The 18449-nt window shown below is 38.1% G+C and overlaps 1 long non-coding RNA gene across 1 annotated transcript in view; it reads left to right on the top strand.

The window, feature by feature from the left end:
* Positions 1-280: 280 nt before the first annotated feature.
* LOC147840977 (uncharacterized) overlaps positions 281-18449 on the top strand; it is a 93110-nt gene continuing 74941 nt past the window's right edge. Inside the window, exons 1-2 of the long non-coding RNA XR_015505681.1 lie at positions 281-322; positions 2919-3173. This is a non-coding gene — a long non-coding RNA (uncharacterized LOC147840977). The remainder of the gene's footprint in view (positions 323-2918; positions 3174-18449) is intronic.

The raw sequence follows: 18449 nt of genomic DNA, 5'->3' as shown, positions 1-18449 counted from the left end.
ATAAATGTAATTCAGTATTGAATCTAATTTAATTCAAGGTATAATTTGTGATCACGTGACTGAGTCTGATCCTCAAAACCTTTGGTGGTCGAGAGTCAAGAGGAGAGACAGCTACGGATACTCACATATTTTTTGTTATAATAAAACAAAAAACCCGCAAAAAATAATATTTTACATTACATGAGAGTTGGGTGCAGGATTGGTCAATAAAACAGCTACAATTTTAATGGTAAATTATTAAATACTATAAAGATGATCTCGTTAACTTCCGTCTGCGGCTGTATCCCTATTAGCAACATCCCCCGAGGAGACCTTTCTGAAAGTGAGCATCGTAAGTTTTTGTTTGTTTGTTTGTTTTAAAGCAGGTTATGTTTGAATGCTACTCAAGCTGTCACATGGCTGCTGAATAACTGGAATTCAGCACATAGGTCAAGCGGAGTCTGTTTTGTTATTTTTTTTACTAACAAAAGTGCTATGACTTAACGTTAGCTGTATTACAGTATTGGAGTTCGTTTTCATTCATATCGCCATCATCTTTATACCGAGAAGAGAGATTACATTTGTAAAACATTTTGACAACATGTTGGTGGGTAAATTAATTTAAATTTTTTCAATTTAGAACTAGTAAGCATATGTTAAACCTGTTTCCTCAGGGAGTTGTGATGCTTGTGGTTATATGAAAGTTGTGCTAGCTTTCAGTGAAATATGCTACATGTGATTTATAGCTACTGTACTACAAATTAACACACCTGCCCTCACCTTTCTCCCAATTGTCTTTGATTATTTTCATCTCAAAGATCCTCTCAGTCTGTTAAAAACTCAGATTGACTTGTGTGAATTTTGCCTGCAGTCACTGTTCTCTGATGATTATGACTTTTACGTAGATTCAGCAAGGTGATATGAGCACACCTGTGTCACAGTCACAGATACATTTGTGGAATGTTGTTCAGTGAGAATCTGACATGTTTAGAAGCACAAACAAAATGCAAATTTTACATTTGTGAATTACTTTAGTATACATTAATTATGAATTTTATTACAAAACCAGGAAAGATTATTTTAGTTAGGCCTTAAATGATTAGTTAACCCAAAAACGAAAATTAAATTCTGTTACTAATTACTCACCCTCATGTTGTTTAAACCCCCTTAAACCTTCCATCTCATCTTTGCAATACACCTGAAACCTTACCTTATCACATTACGCTTTTTTTTTCAATTTAGTGTATATATATATATATATATATATATATATATATTAGAAATAATATTACAATATTAGAAATAATATTACAATATTAGAAATAATACAGGTTTGATGAAAACCTTTATTTATGTCCATGCATGCACAACTCATTATGAAGCATCACAACTTTTCTCTTTTTCTGAAAAGCAACACACTTTAAAATAAACAAACATTTATTAACTACTATAAAAATTTACAGTTACTTCAAATGATTTAAAATAATGTATGCAGAAACATTTTAATTTTGGCTAGTTTTTGAGAACAAAAATCATATTTTACTATAGGAAAACAAAGGGCATTTATTGGTGTTGCGATTCCAGTTTATCCACAGCAACGTACATGTCGAACTTTCTTTTATTGTAAACTGCTTTTATTAATTTTGTATCTAAAAAAATACAATTAAAAGAGAATTGTAATTGTATTTTCAATGGAAAACTGACTTCTAGTGATGCTTTTTTTAAACTGCAAATATTATTGAAGAGAGAAAGGTGGAGAGCGATGTTTGTTTTGGTCAAAGCGAGCCATAGGTTCCCTACCACTGCCCTATGCTGTAAGCGCATTGTCAGCTTCGCGCTTTTTGCAAAACTTTACACACAGTGATTTGCAAAACACTAAACACGTTTGGATGCTTTTGTTTATCATAATGTCATTCAGAAAGAAGTGCTTAAACTTTTGTGTGTTTTCTATATACAAAAATATAAGCTTCATTTTGCAGGTTGTGTGTGCTCACTGTGCTGTTCTTGGATTTGTGTGTACAATTAAAAAAGAGCTAAGTTTTGCAAATGTAAGCAATTAAAAAAAACTATAAGATATTTTAGGATAAAATCCTGGAGCTCTCTCCTTCATAGACAGCAATGAGCCTTAAGTCGTTCAAATTCCAGAAAAAGAACCAAAAACACTCGAGTGGTTCAACTGAAATCATAAGCTGCGTCCCAAATGGCACACTATACACTATGCACTCATGCACTATGTACTTATCCACTTACACACTCAACAGGATAGTATATGTATGTAGTGGCGTCCCAAATGGCACACTAATATTTTTTTACTAAGCGGATATTCAAAGCGTTTCCCTGAAAACGTTGCCAAATCAGTGAAATAAACGACAAATTATTAAATAATACCTGCCGTGAGTATTGCCGCATTCACCATCGGGAGGCGCTATAATCACTCTTGTAGGCGAATTTTGCTCTCACAATCCAAAATAAATAAAGTTATTCAACATGTGCGTCTGATAGCTCCGCCCCTTCCGCTACGTAAGCAAACCTGCGGTCGTTGAGTGCGTGAAGTGTCCATCATTACACACTTCATTTTAGCGACTGAATGAGTGCATCATCCGAGTAATTAAAGTGCACTTATTATTTTTAGAGTTTTCAGTGTGAACACACTACTTACACTATTTATACTACGAAATGGCGTAGAATAGTGCATAAGAATGCGATTTGGGACGCAGCTATACTAAGCTCGAATATTCTGTTAATTATTAATATAATTTAAACTTTTGGGTCGAATAACCGTTTAGTTCAGGCCAGAATTAGAAGATAATTCTATAGTTAATACAAACTGTTGTCTGTTCCAGTGGTGTTATTGCTGTGAATGCTTTGCAAATTGTCTGTATGCAGTTTATTTAATAACCACAACATTAAACCCCCCTGTCTACTTTCATCAACTGTAGGTTCCTTCTCATGCTGCCATAATAGCTTTCAAACATATCCTCTCATATTGGACTCCAAAACAATACTTTGAAATCTGCAAGGTTGTGCCTGTGTGGATTGGATTTTTTTTAGCTGGAGTCAAAAACATCTTGAACTGGAAAATACCAGAAAGAATTGTATGCAGCATGGCATTGTGCATTTTCCTCCTGACATGATGGAAGGCCGCTGGAAGGGACACCATTGGTATGAAAGAGTCTACGCTGTCTGCAATTTAGGTAAGTGTAACCACTTATGTAGTTTCGCGATGCCAAACTATAAGTGTTGGCAGCAGTAGAGTCCCTGCAATGACTATAGATATACAAAGGTAGTTCATTCATTCATTTTCCTTTGGCTTAGTTCCTTATTTATCAGGGGTCCTTCATCAGAATGATCCGCTTACTATCCCAGCATATGTTTTAATCAGTGGATGCCCTTCCAGCCGCAACCCAGTACTGGGAAACACCCATACATTCTCACATTCACACACATTCAAACTATGGCCAATTTAGTTCATACAATTTACCTATAGCGCATGTGTTTGGACTGTGGGGGAAACCGGAACACCCAGAGGAAACCCACGCCAATGTGGGTAGAACGTGCAAACTCCACACAGAAATGCCAACTGGCCCAGCCAGGACCCGAACCAGCGACCCTCTTGCTGTGAGGCGACAGTGCTAACCACTGTGCTGCCACAAAGGCAGTTTACTTGCATTATTATGAATGGGGATAAGCGCAATGCTCAGTATGGCTGCCACATCAATGGAAGTCCTGATTTTTGGTCACAAAAACCAACTGTCAGGCCTAACAGCCACGTGCTTCTGTTGGGGAGGGGTATGTGCAGATTTGCTTGTTTGTTTGAGTTAATTTTTGGTTTTATTTAATTTGTCAGTTTTTTAAATGTATGTTGTCTTTTAAGGACAGCACTTTGATGGACCTTTTTTAAAAGGTACCACCAGCAAGAATCTTAAATTATTCATCAAAAAATGTAACTGAAAAATCATATTTAACTTTAAATATATTTTTGTGTGAGTTTAATTTATTTCCTATTCATGTATTTGTCTTTTTTAGTAACTTTTTATTTTAATATGAATTTGTTTTTATCATGTAATATTTTTATGTGATTCCATTCTGCCATGAAATAGCCATAAGTTGCTGATGTGGCAGTAAATAAATAATAAATAAAATAATAAATGTATGTTGTCAGATTTCCTAGAGAAAAGCATAATCTGTTAAAATTTAATACTATTAGTTTGAAGTTAAAATATATGGATATGGTATAAATATATCTATCTGTAGGAAAAGGCAGATTCAGTGTGTTAAATTCTATGAGATTGGTTTACTTAATATCCAGGGGCAAAATTGACGCAGCTCTATACCCTAGACATGAGATGAAATAATAAGCAGCATTGGCTTTATTAATATTATTACATTTTGTCCTTATTTGTTTTATTCATGTTTAACTAACAAATATCAATCACATAAAGTTTATTAGTTTAATTATTTTAAAGGTTAAAATTGGAAATTATGTGTTTCAAATCTAAATAGATCTTAAGCAACAACAATAATGGTACAGGCCACTTCAGATTTTTTGGTAATTTGAAATATGTACTTTAATTTGAAATATATAATGTAATTGTGAGTTCTGCTAGCAGTTTACAGGATTTACCATTCATTTAAATAGGTCTTGAATGAGCATTTTTTTTTTTGCAAATATGTCCATCAGGTGGACAAACTTCCATTGAAAGGGACTTTGGTCACTGTGACTTTGCATTAGATGACAGTTCTTACTGTTTCCCTCTCATTACCATGAACTTGTTACAATTGAACAGATAAAATTAAAGGTACTGTTCATATATCTGACTGCTTCTATTAAAAGACAAAAATGTGTCACAAATAATATATGAATTTACATACTATACATTTCTAAATTAAACATTTAAATACAATAATTATTGTAACTACTGATCTTCTGGGATTTTCATGCACAACCATCTCTAGGGTTTACAGAGATTGGTCAGAAAAAGAGAACATATCCAGTGAGGGGCAGTTCTGTGGGTGCAAATGTCTTGATGATGACAGAGGAGAATGGCCAGACTGGTTCCAGCTGATAGAAAGGCATCAGTAACTCAAATAACCACTTGTTACAACCGAGGCATGCAGAAGAGCATCTCTGAACGCACAACACGTACAACCTTGAGGCAGATGGGCTACAGCAGCAGAGGACCACACCGGGTGCCACTCCTGTCTAAGAACAGGAAACTGAGGCTACAATTCACACAGGCTCACTAAAATTGGACAATGTAAGATTGGAAAAACGTTGCCTGGTTGGATTAGTCTCGATTTCCGCTGCAACGTTCAGATGGTCGGGTCAGAATTTGGCATCAACAACATGAAAGCATGGATCTATCCTGCATTGTATTTATGGTTCAGGCTGCTGGTGGTGGTGTAAGGGTGTGAGGCATATTTTCTTGGCACACTTGGGGCTCATAAGTACCAATTGAGCATCGTGTCCACGCCACAGCCTACCTGAGTATTGTTGCTGACCATGTTCATCCCTTTATGATCACAGTGCACCAATCTTCTGTTGGCTACTTCCAGCAGAATAAAGCTCTATGTTATAAAGCTTGAATCATCTCAGACTGGTTTCTTGAACTTGACAATGAGTTCACTGTACTCAAATGGCCGCCACAATCACCACTTCTCAATCCAATAGAGCACCTTTGGGATGTGGTGGAACGCGATTTGCATCATGGATGTGCAGCCGACAAATCCGCAGCAACTGCGTGATGCTATCATGTCAATATTGACTTAAATTGCTGAGGAATATATTCAGTATCTTGTTGAATCTATGCCATGAAGGGTTAAGGCAGTCCATGAAGGAAAACGGATGTCCAACCCGGTACTATTAAGGTGCACTTAATAAAGTGCCACAGCAGAATGAATCATCAACTATTTTGGCATATGTTTTATGCTGTAGATGCCCTTCCAGCTGCAACTCAATACTGGAAAACACCCATACACTTTTGCATTCACACAAACCCTACGACCAATTTAGTTAATTCAATTCACTTATAGCACATGTGGGAAACCAGAGCACCCAACCAGAACAGAGAACATGCAAACTCAACACAGGAATGCCAATTGGCCCAGCCTGGACTCAAACCAGCGACTTTCTTCATGTTTTATATCTCCAAAGAATGTGAATTAAAGAATTAGTAAGCAATTATTTAACTAATGCGAATCGTGACCGTTTGAATTATACTGTTAACTAGATTAACGCAACTAAATTTAAATGCCGCAATTGCAGGGCATACTGTACCACTGAATATGAACTAAATCATGACATTTTAAAATGTCTGTAAAAAAGCATTTAGTGTAAATGTTTTAAAACATCAAGACTTATCAAGTAAGCCAAGATGTTTGTCCTCCTCCTATCAGCACCATCCCCTTGGCCTTCAAATGCTAAACAAAATCCATCTGCAGCCACAGCAGCAGAATTAAGCCAAAAACACTGGACCGTTTTAAAAAGAATCCACTGTGACGATGTTCTTCCCCTTAAGATCCTATTTAGAGGTGGTTTGTGAGGATTAAAGGGTGTTTCTGTAGTTTTTATCTAGTATTTGAGCACTTGATCACAGAGGCGTGCCCTAATCCGAACATCAATGTGGCCCCATCAGTGCAATGGCTCGAAGCTGCCAAGTGACAATGGAGCGCAAGGCTTGTTTGGGGCCGGCTGTACGTGTGCTATTAAAGTTTCAGGCTGCTCGCTTTGATAGCTCTTGTCAAAATGTCTAATCTGATAAAATTCAGCCCTCTCCGCACGTTAAAGTAAACGCCGCGTCAATGGAGATTACACGAGGAGGTTTTGTTTTTGTTTTGTGAAGATTAGGCTAGCTTGGGTGAACATGAATAGGTTTGCTTATATGTATTAGTTAGAGCTGATTTATTTGTGTGGGATTATGAGTTCTGGTTTGCAGATAAAGGCTTTCTGTCGGTGACATGATTAATAGCATGCCTTGGACTCCGAATATCAGATGCGATAAGATTGAAGGACTGCAAGCACGTCGAAAACAGGATTATGACAAGGCTGTCTGTAAGGTTTTGTTAACTGTTGTGTCACTGAAGCAGATGGGTGATTGCTATAAAAGAACGTCAACCCATGGCCGAAGTGACAGCTGTGTGAATCTGTGTATGACAAAGTCCAGATGCTGGTAAACTTCCTGTTGGAAAGGAGTCGAGTTTCAGTTGTTGTTTTTTTTTTGCTTGATGTGTGTCACAGGGGTCAATGCTGTTCAGAGTTTGGCCTGGAATATCATATTTTAAAAATCTCGTATAAGCGAACTGAGGCTGCATTTATTTGGTCTAAAATGCAGGTAAACAAACAATTGTTAAAACCTTTAATTTTTATTAAAAAATTATTTAATTTAAATTTAATTAAAGTTTTGCTTAATATAACATCATGGTTCAAATAACATTGCGCTTTCTTGGTAATGAATAGGAATGTTTTTCAGATCAGAAAAAGGGGAGGAGACAAATATAATTTACTTAGAATTTTTTACAAAAAAAAAAAAACAATACTGCATGACACTTCTGGTTTTAACAAACAGAACTTACAACCTGTAATTTTAATAAAAATAAAATCAAGAAATAACCAGCTGAAAAAATAATTAGATAATAAATGCAATACTCTGAAAATTAGGCAACGCAGAGACGCAGTGGGTAGCATGTTCGCCTCACAGCAAGAAGGTTGCTGGGTTGCTGGTTCGAGCCTCGGCTCAGTTGGCGTTTCTGTGTGGAGTTTGCATGTTCTCCCTGCATTCGCGTGGGTTTCCTCCGGGTGCTCCGGTTTCCTCCACAGTCCAAAGTAGGGATGTAACGGTATCAGAATTTCACGGTACGGTAATACCTCGGTATGAATGTCACGGTACGGTATTTATTGAATCATTTACAGGAAAAAACAAAACTTATGAAAATACTCCAAAAAAGTGCCAAAAGTGTCAATGACATACAAATTAGCCATCTATCTGTAAGCTTTGAAACAGGAACTTCAATTTTAATAACAAAAAATTATTAAACCATGTAAAAAAAATAAAGTTTCAATTTAGTATTGTTGAAAACTCATGACATTCAACATTTAATCACACTCAGCCCATCTACCCAGATCAGAGCTCTGCTAGTCGGACTTCTCATCAAGCATCTCCCGCTGGATCTAATCTCACTATATTTATTAAACGGGATATTTCATTTATCTTGTTGTCTTTATCTAACGACATATTCCCTGACTTTGGGCATTGGAATCTATTACTTGTTCTCAGGTAACGCGTTTTGGCTGAGCGCAAAGATAAGTTAATGATTAATGTAACCACGTACATTCTGTATATTGACTGATCGCTTGCCTTTATTTCCTATAATGTATAAACTTATTGTATGTTATACTTTTAAAATGGCCATTATCGATTCTTAAAACTGATATTCAGCAAAAGAGAGGCTGTGTTTCGTATTTTCACTGAAATTGAAAGGAGGCAGTTGTTATCGGCTCCGTTTTGTTATAAATATGCACACAGTGAAGATGACGCTCATATATGCAGCACGGCGCCTCAACATTTCTGCTGTCTAAGTTGCTAATATTAAAATGAAAATAGGCAGTTCCTTAAATCATGTTTACATTTTATTGTTGAGAAAGTGAAACAACGAAGCCAGGGTGATGTGAATGAAGTTATAAAGTACACTGTTCCCTTTGAAGATTTACCCGTGTCCTCGGTATAGTCTGCTTTTCCATATCAAACTGAGAAGAAGAGATGCAGCCTTGATCAAACTTGCGAAGTCTGAACTTACACGGAGAAGATGCAGGACTGAACTGTGCGTGTTAGGCTACTTAATATTCAGGAAAAGCCCCAATCAGAGAGGCAAACGTCTGCAGCCCCGCCTCCGTTTTAGATGTCTCCGTTTTCCATCATCCACAATGAGACGGAGCTGCAGCGTTTCAAGAATGAAAACAGCCTCTCCAGCGTTTTCGAAACGCTCCGTTTTCGGCGCTCGAGAACTCCGGCGTAGTGTGGACGGTTGGCGTAACCGTAGCAAAACTTATGCGTTTTCAAACTAAAACGCATTAGTGTTAACGGGGCCTTAGAGTTTTCCAGCTCTTTTCATCCCCGCTTCTAGCAGCACACTCCATTTCCGCATTACTGGATCTGTAGCGACAACAGACCGCAAGGGCTGATGGTCTAGCATGGGCTGATGGCAATTGTAGTTTTCGCTATCTTCCGTTCGCTTCATTCGCCTGAGCAAATTTTCTCAGAAGACCTATAGTTTTACCGAGTCATGCGACTTCGGTAATATCGAAAAAAATTAATATTGCGGTATGACGGTATTTACAATACCGTTACATCCCTAGTCCAAAGACATGCGGTACAGGTGAATTGGGTAGGCTAAATCAAGAAATAACCAGCTGAAAATCAGGCAAGGCCTGCATAAAGACTTGCTGGATAAGTTGGCGGTTCATTCCGCTGTGGCGACCCCGGATTAATAAAGGGACTAAGCCGACAAGAAAATTAATGAATGAAAATTATCTTCGTGTAGCATCGTGGTGGCTCAGTGGTTAGCACTGACACCTCACAGCAAAAAGAGGTCGCTGGTTCGATTCCTGGCTGAGCCAGTCGGCATTTCTACGCGGAGTTTGCATGTTCTCTCCGTCTTTGCGTGGGTTTTCTCCGGGTGCTCCGGTTTACCCCACAGTCCAAAGACATGCGCTATAGGCGAATTGGGTAAACAAAATTGGCCGTAGTGTGTGAATAAGACTGTTTGGGTGTTTCCCAGTACTGGGTTCCAGCTGAAAGGGCATCTGCTGCGTTAAACATATGTTGGAGTTGAGGGTTCATTTAGCTGTGGTGACTAAGTCTAAGGAAAATGAATGAATGAAGGAATCATCTTCGCTACTTTTGCTCATAATGTTATAATTTAACATTATTATCTTGTGCAACAACAACAGCAAATTTATTTATTTTTATTTTCATTTTTAATTACTAATTCATTAACTTCAGCTGTGATCTGTTACACCCCTACTCGTGTGTCATGCAGACCATTCTGAGGCTGTTTTAATGGTCAACTATTACAACTATTATTGAAAGCAGTTAAATAGTACAAATAACAGATCATAGTTGACTCGCATTTATTTCAGGGCTCGGACAGTAAACCAATGCATTGCAATTCGGGAAATTATTCTGCATCGTTTTTGAAATTGTAGAAATGTATTTCGATCTTCTCTTGAATAGATTCTGAGCTTAATTTTTAACAATAGATGGCACTGCATCCTTTATAAACAGCCATTTTCTGCTAATCCTCATACATGCTATTGATCGTAAAACGGTCATTAGTAAAGTTAACTATGTTTACAGTACATTTCAGTGATAACGGCTGACTAATTACCTCAGACAAACACAGCACATCCAAACACTGCAAGGATTTTACTTTTTTTTTTTCCATAAATTAAATGTGTATCAGAACTGCAGCAATGAGAAGTCCTTGGAGAAATCGGTTGATGGTCGCCTAGTTATAAAAGCAAAGCACATTGAAAATGGTGAAGGAAACCATGCACTAGCGCTTTTCACATGCTTTTAGACACAAGTGAACGGACTCAAGTTCAGTTGTCATCATCACCTCAGGTCAGAATGCAACACACAAAAAATGAGTGTCGTGAAGATATTGTAAATAAAAAAGGATGTAAGGATGTCACCAGAGTGGCTTTTTGGTTTCTTTTCCAGTGCATCCCAGCCACTAGCACCTCATCTGAAAGATTTTTTATTATGGGGGGTAAAGTAGTCAACCAACTACCCTACCATAAATCACAAAACATCAATTAATTCATTAATCAATTAATTCATTTAATCATTAATTTATTAGATTAAAATAAGGTGTAAAAGAAAAATATTCATTTGTATTCATATTACACTTTAAATGTATTCACTGAGTCGTGAATATTACTGACATGTTTGATCAATTTCGTGATGAATAAACTATTATTTCCATTCAGTTTAACACTAAATGATTTCTGTTTAACATTTGGAATAACAGTGTTGTCCGAATAGCAAAATATCTCTTGTTCCAATGGTGTCTCGAAAACATCTGGCCATTTTGTGTTTCATTTTTCAGTCTCCAAGCAGTTGCTCATTTTAATTGTCGGTGAAACCACTCTTTTGGGGAGGTCAGGGGCATTAGGACTGAAGGGGTGTTTGTCCCACTGGCGATCTTAAAAGAAGAACTAACGTCTTTTTCTGAATTCTTGGGAAACCTCTGTCATATATACAAGGTTACGTGGGGGCTGGCGATGGAGTCAGTGGCTGTCCCAAGAGTTCATAACTGTGTAGTTTGAAGAGGGGGGCTTTGAAAAGTGGCCAGGTCATCAGTAGGGTCAGCATTGTTTAGTCTGTCGGCTGCTCCCCCCACAGGAGAGGAGGCACCAGTTTTCCGTTTCTAAATGGCCAAGATTTATGTACAGGACTTCCAGTCTGTGAGATCACACGGTTTCGGGCTCCAGGAGTTCTGAGTGTCTCTTACATATCAGTATCTGTACACGCAAATGCACACACACAGACCTTCTGGCACAAGACTGTTTTTGTAGGCTGTGTAGACAGTGGTAAGAGAATCAATTATACTTTCAAATAGGGCTGCATGATATTGAAAAATATTGCGATATTTTATTTTTCTGCGATATGAATACAGCTTCAGAAAATGGTTTTAATAGCGCTATTTGATGGTTTTCTATGGAATCTAACAGTGTTCGGTAAACCAGTAAACCTCTAGTCCAAACCATAACAGTAAACCATTTTTCCTCTAGTCCAAAAATCACAGAAATGTTTAAACCAAGTAAAAATATTGTTTAGTTTTCACCGTCAGACAGAATAAGTTAAAAATAAGAGATTTTTGCTTATTTTAAGGAAATTATCTGCTAGTGGGCTAAGTGAAATAATGGTGTTTTCGGCAACACAAACTCATGGCAATTCGTAACTTTTTGATTTAGTGGCTAATTCGTATGAATTCGTTTGATCTAATTCGTACGATTTGCTCATTACCCAATGACAATTGGATTTGGGGGCGGGGTTGTGTGCCACGCTCCCTTTTTAAAATCGTGAATTTTCGTACGACTCAACTCGTACAAATTCGTACGAATTAGCCACTAAACTGAAAAAACGTGAAATACTTGCATTTCCATGTGAGATCAGGCTGGTTTTCACTTTGAAATGTAGATAATTGGGCTAGAAACGAGACAAAAATTCTAAATAAGAATTTTTTTTTTTGCATAAATCATATAAATTCCATAGACATAAAGTGATTAAATACTATTCTGTAGCTCCTGGTCAACTATAAATCAGACTAGACATTGTATATCTTTGCAATGTGAATATTACGGATGTGCACATTGCAATATCAATGCTGAAACGATATATTGTGCACCCCTACTTTCAAAGTAGTCAACATTTGAAGTGGAACAAACATGTTTTAAGAGAAGCACGGCTGATGTGTCTAGTATATGTTTGGATGGTTTCGACAACCTGATGCCATGACGAATGCAAAGTCTACTCCATGCCAAGTATATAGAATAAAGCCCATGTATGGTGCTTTAAGTTAAGATGTTTACTCTTGATTGAACTTTTAATTTCAGTTTTTAACAATTAACCCTTGTGCACTGTTCAAATGTACTACCCTTTCGTTTTGTTAGAGATGAAAACCTTGAATTAAACTGCTGTATAAATGCATCAGATAAATATTTTTTAATTAAATTTTTTTTAAAGAAAATTACAGGATTTTAACTCTTTAATTACCAAGTTTATAAATGATGTCAATGATTTGGTGAAAATAAAATGCTCAAAATGGCATATTTTCAATATAAAAAGTAGTTGCAGACTGGATTTTTTCAAGCTTCTATCACAGTCTTGGATATGTGAACGATTAGTAACAACACTGGCTTTGATGCATTGTTAGATTTTCATTGTTTTTCTCCCTAATTTACTGTTGGTGGCTGTTTTTGCCTCATTGACTTCATTATAACCACAGTTGATGGTGTATAATAATAATAATTCCTTACATTTATATAGCGCTTTTCTTAAATACACAGTCTTTGTTTTTATTTACTCCATGTAGTTCTGAGAGCTGAGATGCATATTTAGATTTTCTCAGGCACATTAAGGTAAGTGTGCAACTGTCACATATACACACTTTAATTTGCTGTTTTACTCCATATAAAGTCCAGAAAGAAAGCATTTTTTTTGCACAGAACTATCTTAAGGGTTAATGGTGCCATTTTTTTCACCAAATCAGACATCATTTATAAATTTGGCAAAAAAAAGAGTTAACATTTTGTGATTTAGTAGTTTTGGTCAGGACTGAGGTTGGTTAACAGATTTATGCAAAAAAGTTTTGAAAACAATATTTATCTGATGCATTTTTACAGCAGTTTATTTAGTGGATGTTTTCATCCCTAACATAACGAAATGGTAGTAAATTTGCCCAGAGTGTATCATTGAGTTTTAAAAAAATTCAAAACATTTTCTCAAAACGTGTCAAAATCATCAGATTTGTCACCAAAAAACCTTCTGTTAGCTGAAACACAGAGAAAGTTATGGCTAAATCAAGACACAAAATCACCCTAGAGTGGATGAAAACAACCCCAATAGTACATAAAGGTTGACACACATCCTGCAGTTTTTCTGAATTTGAATAAAAAAGGGAGAAAATCTAAAATAACCCAACTGAGACCTTCCAGCTCTCTATTGTTAAAGTTCTCAGTGGTTTCCAAATCTTGAGTGCTCACCTTACTGGATTTGTCAGATGCTTTTGAAATGCACCAGATCCTCTTGTCAACCCACATAACAATGGGCATCTCAGTAACCACAAACTACAGTGTTTCAGATTTTACCTCTCAGGTAGGCCCTTAAGGTTGTCTTGGAACGGTGATGTATCAAGTCACAACATATAGCTAATGAGGTGCCTCAGGGCTCAGTTCATGGACCGCTTCTCTTTTCCATCTACATGGGGTCACTAGGGTCTGCCATACCAAAACATTGCTTTTCCTATTGCAGCTTTGCTGATAACACTCAACCACTCAATCCAAACTGATGATCTGGCAATAGCTGCTGGCATAATTTGTGACACTAGGTGGATGAAAATCATAACATTCGAGACCACAAGACATAACTCCTTGTCATTGCTGCCAACCTAGCATTTCATCACCTCTTCATCCAGGTAGGCACATCATCCAAAATGCTCTCAGACCAGAAAATAACTTTTAACTTGTGATTGAGGATCAGCTGAATTTTACAGATTTACATATTTGCCCTATTCAGTATAGCATCAGTCCCTTCAAATTTGAGCATGCTACAACACTCCTTTTTAAGCTCTTATTCTGTTCAGACTAGACTTTTGCAATGCAGTCTTGTCAGGCCTTCCAGCAAGTGTTGTAAGCCTCTTCACCTGATCCAGAATGTGATGATGACGTGCCAAAAAGAGCTGACATTTACCTTAATTTTCCTTAATTTTCTACTTGAGAACCACCACTTAATGTCAGACCAGACTTTTGCAATGGAGTTTTGTCTGGTCTTCCAGGTAGTATTGTAAACCTCTGCACCTGATCCAGAATATGATCATGAGATGTGCCTAAAAGATCTGACATTAACCTAAATGTACTTAAATTTACTATCTAAGACCACTACTTGAGGTCAAACAAGACTTTAGCAATGCAGTCTTGTCAGGCCTTCCAGGTTGTACTTTAAACCTCTGGACCTGACCTAGAATGTGATAGTGAGACGTGCCAAAAAGAGCTAATTTTAACCTAAATTCACTACTTAAGACCTATGTGCCTTCCAGAAGCTTGCCTTCTGCATGTGAACCGCACGTTGTGGTTCCTTTATGAAAAGGCACACTGGACCCTGATGATGAAATCATTAGTCTAATTTGATCGGAACAGCAGAATCTTTAGCCATTTTCAAGAAACTGTTCAAGACATTTCTTCATCAACAATTTACCCTCTAAAATTAACACTAGCACTTCCTTTTCTGTTTCATTCAATAAACTGTTTCCCTTTTTAACTTCCTTAATTAAAAAGAATATTGAGAACAAACCCTCTCTAACCCTATTAAACATTTGGTGAAATCATCCTGCACTGGCTGTGCTAGAATTCTTTAACAAATCATACAGGGGTGCAATTACCAACAACATTTCTGTTTCATTCATAAGCAACTGTTAAGATGAGTTGTTTCCCTAAAACAGTGGTTCTCAATTCTGGTCCTCTAGCCCAAGATGTCCTCACTGCAGTCTGTAACCACAATAACACATTGATTAAATGAATCGCAGTGATCGTTCATTATGTAGTGGACCTGCTCTAGTACGTCATCAAGCTGCAGGCTGCAGCAAGGACAGTCTTTTCGGGCCTCCCACCCTGCACATTTTGAATGTCTCTTTTATTTGAAACGCAAGGATCCGTTCATGGATCTCTGTTAACGAACTGAGTGTGGTTAAAGCTGCGTTCACACTAGAGTTTGTGTGTGCGAAATTCTGTCGTACGACGCTGCAAAAAGGGGTGGGACTAAGGTCAGGTCATGTTTTGATTTTCGATTGGTCTCACGCAGTCAAGTGATGGAATTTCGCAGGTCAAAGTTCACCAAGCTTAAACTTTCAAACGCAACAATCTGCGAAACTTGATGCACGACCTTGCTTTTCCGGTCTGACGCATTCGCGTGTCTATGAATGGAGGTCTTTGGGGAGAAATTTCAGTGTGACCGCAGCTTTATTTATAAACTAATTTCGAGAGGATCACATGCTTATGATTGATCATGACTGGTCCCGCATCAGCTACACATATTGTGCCAATCAGACGAATACTAACTCCCTATAAATAACCCGAGTTTTTCCCTTTAGTCCTTATTCGTTGAAGAATCCACCCTTACTCCTCCCCTTTCTCCTGATGGGGCAGCACGGTGGTCCAGTGGCTAGCACTGTTGCCTCACAGCAAGAACAGCACTGATTCAAGCCCTTACCGGGCTAGTCTGCGTTTCTGTGCAGAGCCTGCATGTTCTCCCCGTGCTTGTTTGAGTTTTTCCCGGGTTCTCCGGTTTCCTCCCACCGTCCAAAGACAAACAATATTAAGTAAATTGACTAATCCAAAATGACAGTATAAACAAATTCTTAGCTATATCTCATAGCTATTCCTAACAGATTCACAAGCAGGGGAGTTCTCGAGACCTACCTGAGCTCAAGCTCCCCTCTTGCCCTTTCTAACGGGAGGAAGCCCTGGGCTCGAGGATATTCTGAGCTCAAGGCTCTTTTCTGGGACAGCATGCCAAACTATGAACTCTTGAAATGTGCAGGGCAGAGGAGCCTGAGAACTAGAATTGTGAACCACTGCCTTAAACCAAGGGTGCCTAAAGCTAGTCTTGGAGGACCGGTGTCCTGCAGAGTTTAGCTTCAACTTCCTTCGCTTTTACTATGACTAGAAGGAGCTTGTTTAGATGGTTCTGGTGTGTCTAATTGGGGTTGGAGCCCTGCAGGACACGGGCCCTCCAGAACTGAGTTTGGGCACCCCTGCCCTAAACCATAGTTGCCACTTTTAAACATAAGTTGCATGGTTGGAACTACATCTCTTGACCCTTTGCATAGTTACTTGTTAGTGTGCCATCAACTTGAACAGATCATGTTCTCAACACATCATTTTCTTTCCATATAAACTATTGTCATTCTGTATTACTGCAAAATAATGGAAAATAAAAACAGTAGACCTACGCCACGTTACTTAGAGCAATAATCTGACACTAAATAGATCTTAAGGGGATTAACTAGCAGAAGGTATTACACCCCTCTGCATAATGTGATTGTTCTGTTGTTAAACCAAGGAATGGCCAACAAAGTAGTTGTTGTTTGAGGGAGTAGTTGTGACAAACTGGTTTACTTTTCGAATGATGTGACAGTGAGTTTGACATTGAGTTTAAAACATAATTCAAATGAACCAAGGTGTATTTTAATAGACATTTGAGGGTCTTGGCTTTATAAGCAAACATACCTGTAAAAAAACCGCAAAGAGTATCCTAGCAACCATGTTGCAATGTGCCAAGAACTGCTACAAACAAAGAAGAAGATGCAATGACAGACTCCTGTAACCAATCACAACATTCTTGCATTGTGCTGTCAAGTTTCTATACAGGAATGTTTCTTTCTTGATTGTTTGAGTAGCAAGAGAACTGTATTAAAAAACAAAGCAGAAAATCCAAGCTGAAATCATGCGATTTTTCTAAATCACCCATATCAGTAAGCTACAAGCTTCAATATACAGTCAGATTTAACAACACATCACAACAGGATTATTTGATCATTAATATGAGATACAGCCTGTATTTCAGAGTCTAATCAGCTAGCAGAAATCAAAGAGAGCAATCAAGCACTCCTGCATTGATCTTGATAGTGATGCTTGACTTACTAGGAAAACAATCATCTTCGAGATAACAGCGAGTGTTGTCAATTATCTGTAGTTGTAATCTTGAATTTCATAGTTGTCTGGGTAATTCTTCCATGCAGCTCCAATTTGGTAACGTGATTAGATGTTGTTATTTTTAAGGGCCAGGAGGAATCAATCACTGGCTGAGTGCCTCTATATTTTTAGACCTTTTTTGGCCCATTTCAAGGAATACTCCAGCTGGTCCATAAATGGAAAAATGAGGCTTGTGTTTCAAAACAAAACACAAACTGCACATTCGAGGGCTTGTTTAATATAATATCTGACAATGGACATTTTTCAAGCATGTAACGGGGGGGGATGTTCGATATGAAGTTACTTCCCGCTTGCTCAGTGGTTAGCGATGTCTCCTCGCAGCAAGAAGGCTGCTGGTTCGAGTCCCAGCTGTGTCATTTGGCATTTCTGTGTGGAGTTTGCATGTTCTCCCCATGTTTGCATGGAATTCCTTTGGGTTCTCCCTTTCCCCCACAGTCCGAAGACGTGCTATATGTGAGTTGGATTATCTAAATTGCCCATAGTGTACGAGTGCATGTGTGTGCAAGTGAGAGTGTATGGGTGTTTCCCGATACTGGGTTGTGGCTTGAAGGCCATTCGCACCATAAAACATATGCCAGAGTAGTTGGTGGTTCATTCAACTGTGGCAACCCGTGACAAATCAGGGACTAAGACAAGGGAATATTGAATGAATGAAAGGGTAGTGCTATTTCAACCGTAAAGACTCCTTTAATAATTTCCTTTTCGGCTTAGTCCCTTTATTTATCAGGGGTCACCACAGCGGATTAAACTGCCAACTTATCTAGCATATGTTTTACACAGGGGGTGCCCTTGTAGCCACAACCCAACACTGGGAAACACCCATACACCGGAGCACCGGAGGAAACCAATGCGAACACGGGGAGAACATGCAAACTCCACACAAAAAAATGCTAACTGACCTAGCCGTGGCTCAAAACAGCGACCTTTTTGCTGTGAGGCGATGTGCAACCCGTTGCGCCACCGTGACACCCCCGTAAAG

Source organism: Danio rerio, chromosome 13, assembly GCF_052040795.2.
Source record: "Danio rerio strain M-AB ecotype USA chromosome 13, GRCz13ab, whole genome shotgun sequence".
Lineage (NCBI taxonomy): Eukaryota > Metazoa > Chordata > Actinopteri > Cypriniformes > Danionidae > Danio > Danio rerio.
Note: the sequence above shows the minus strand (reverse complement) of the source record. Positions and strands in the feature narration are given on the sequence as shown.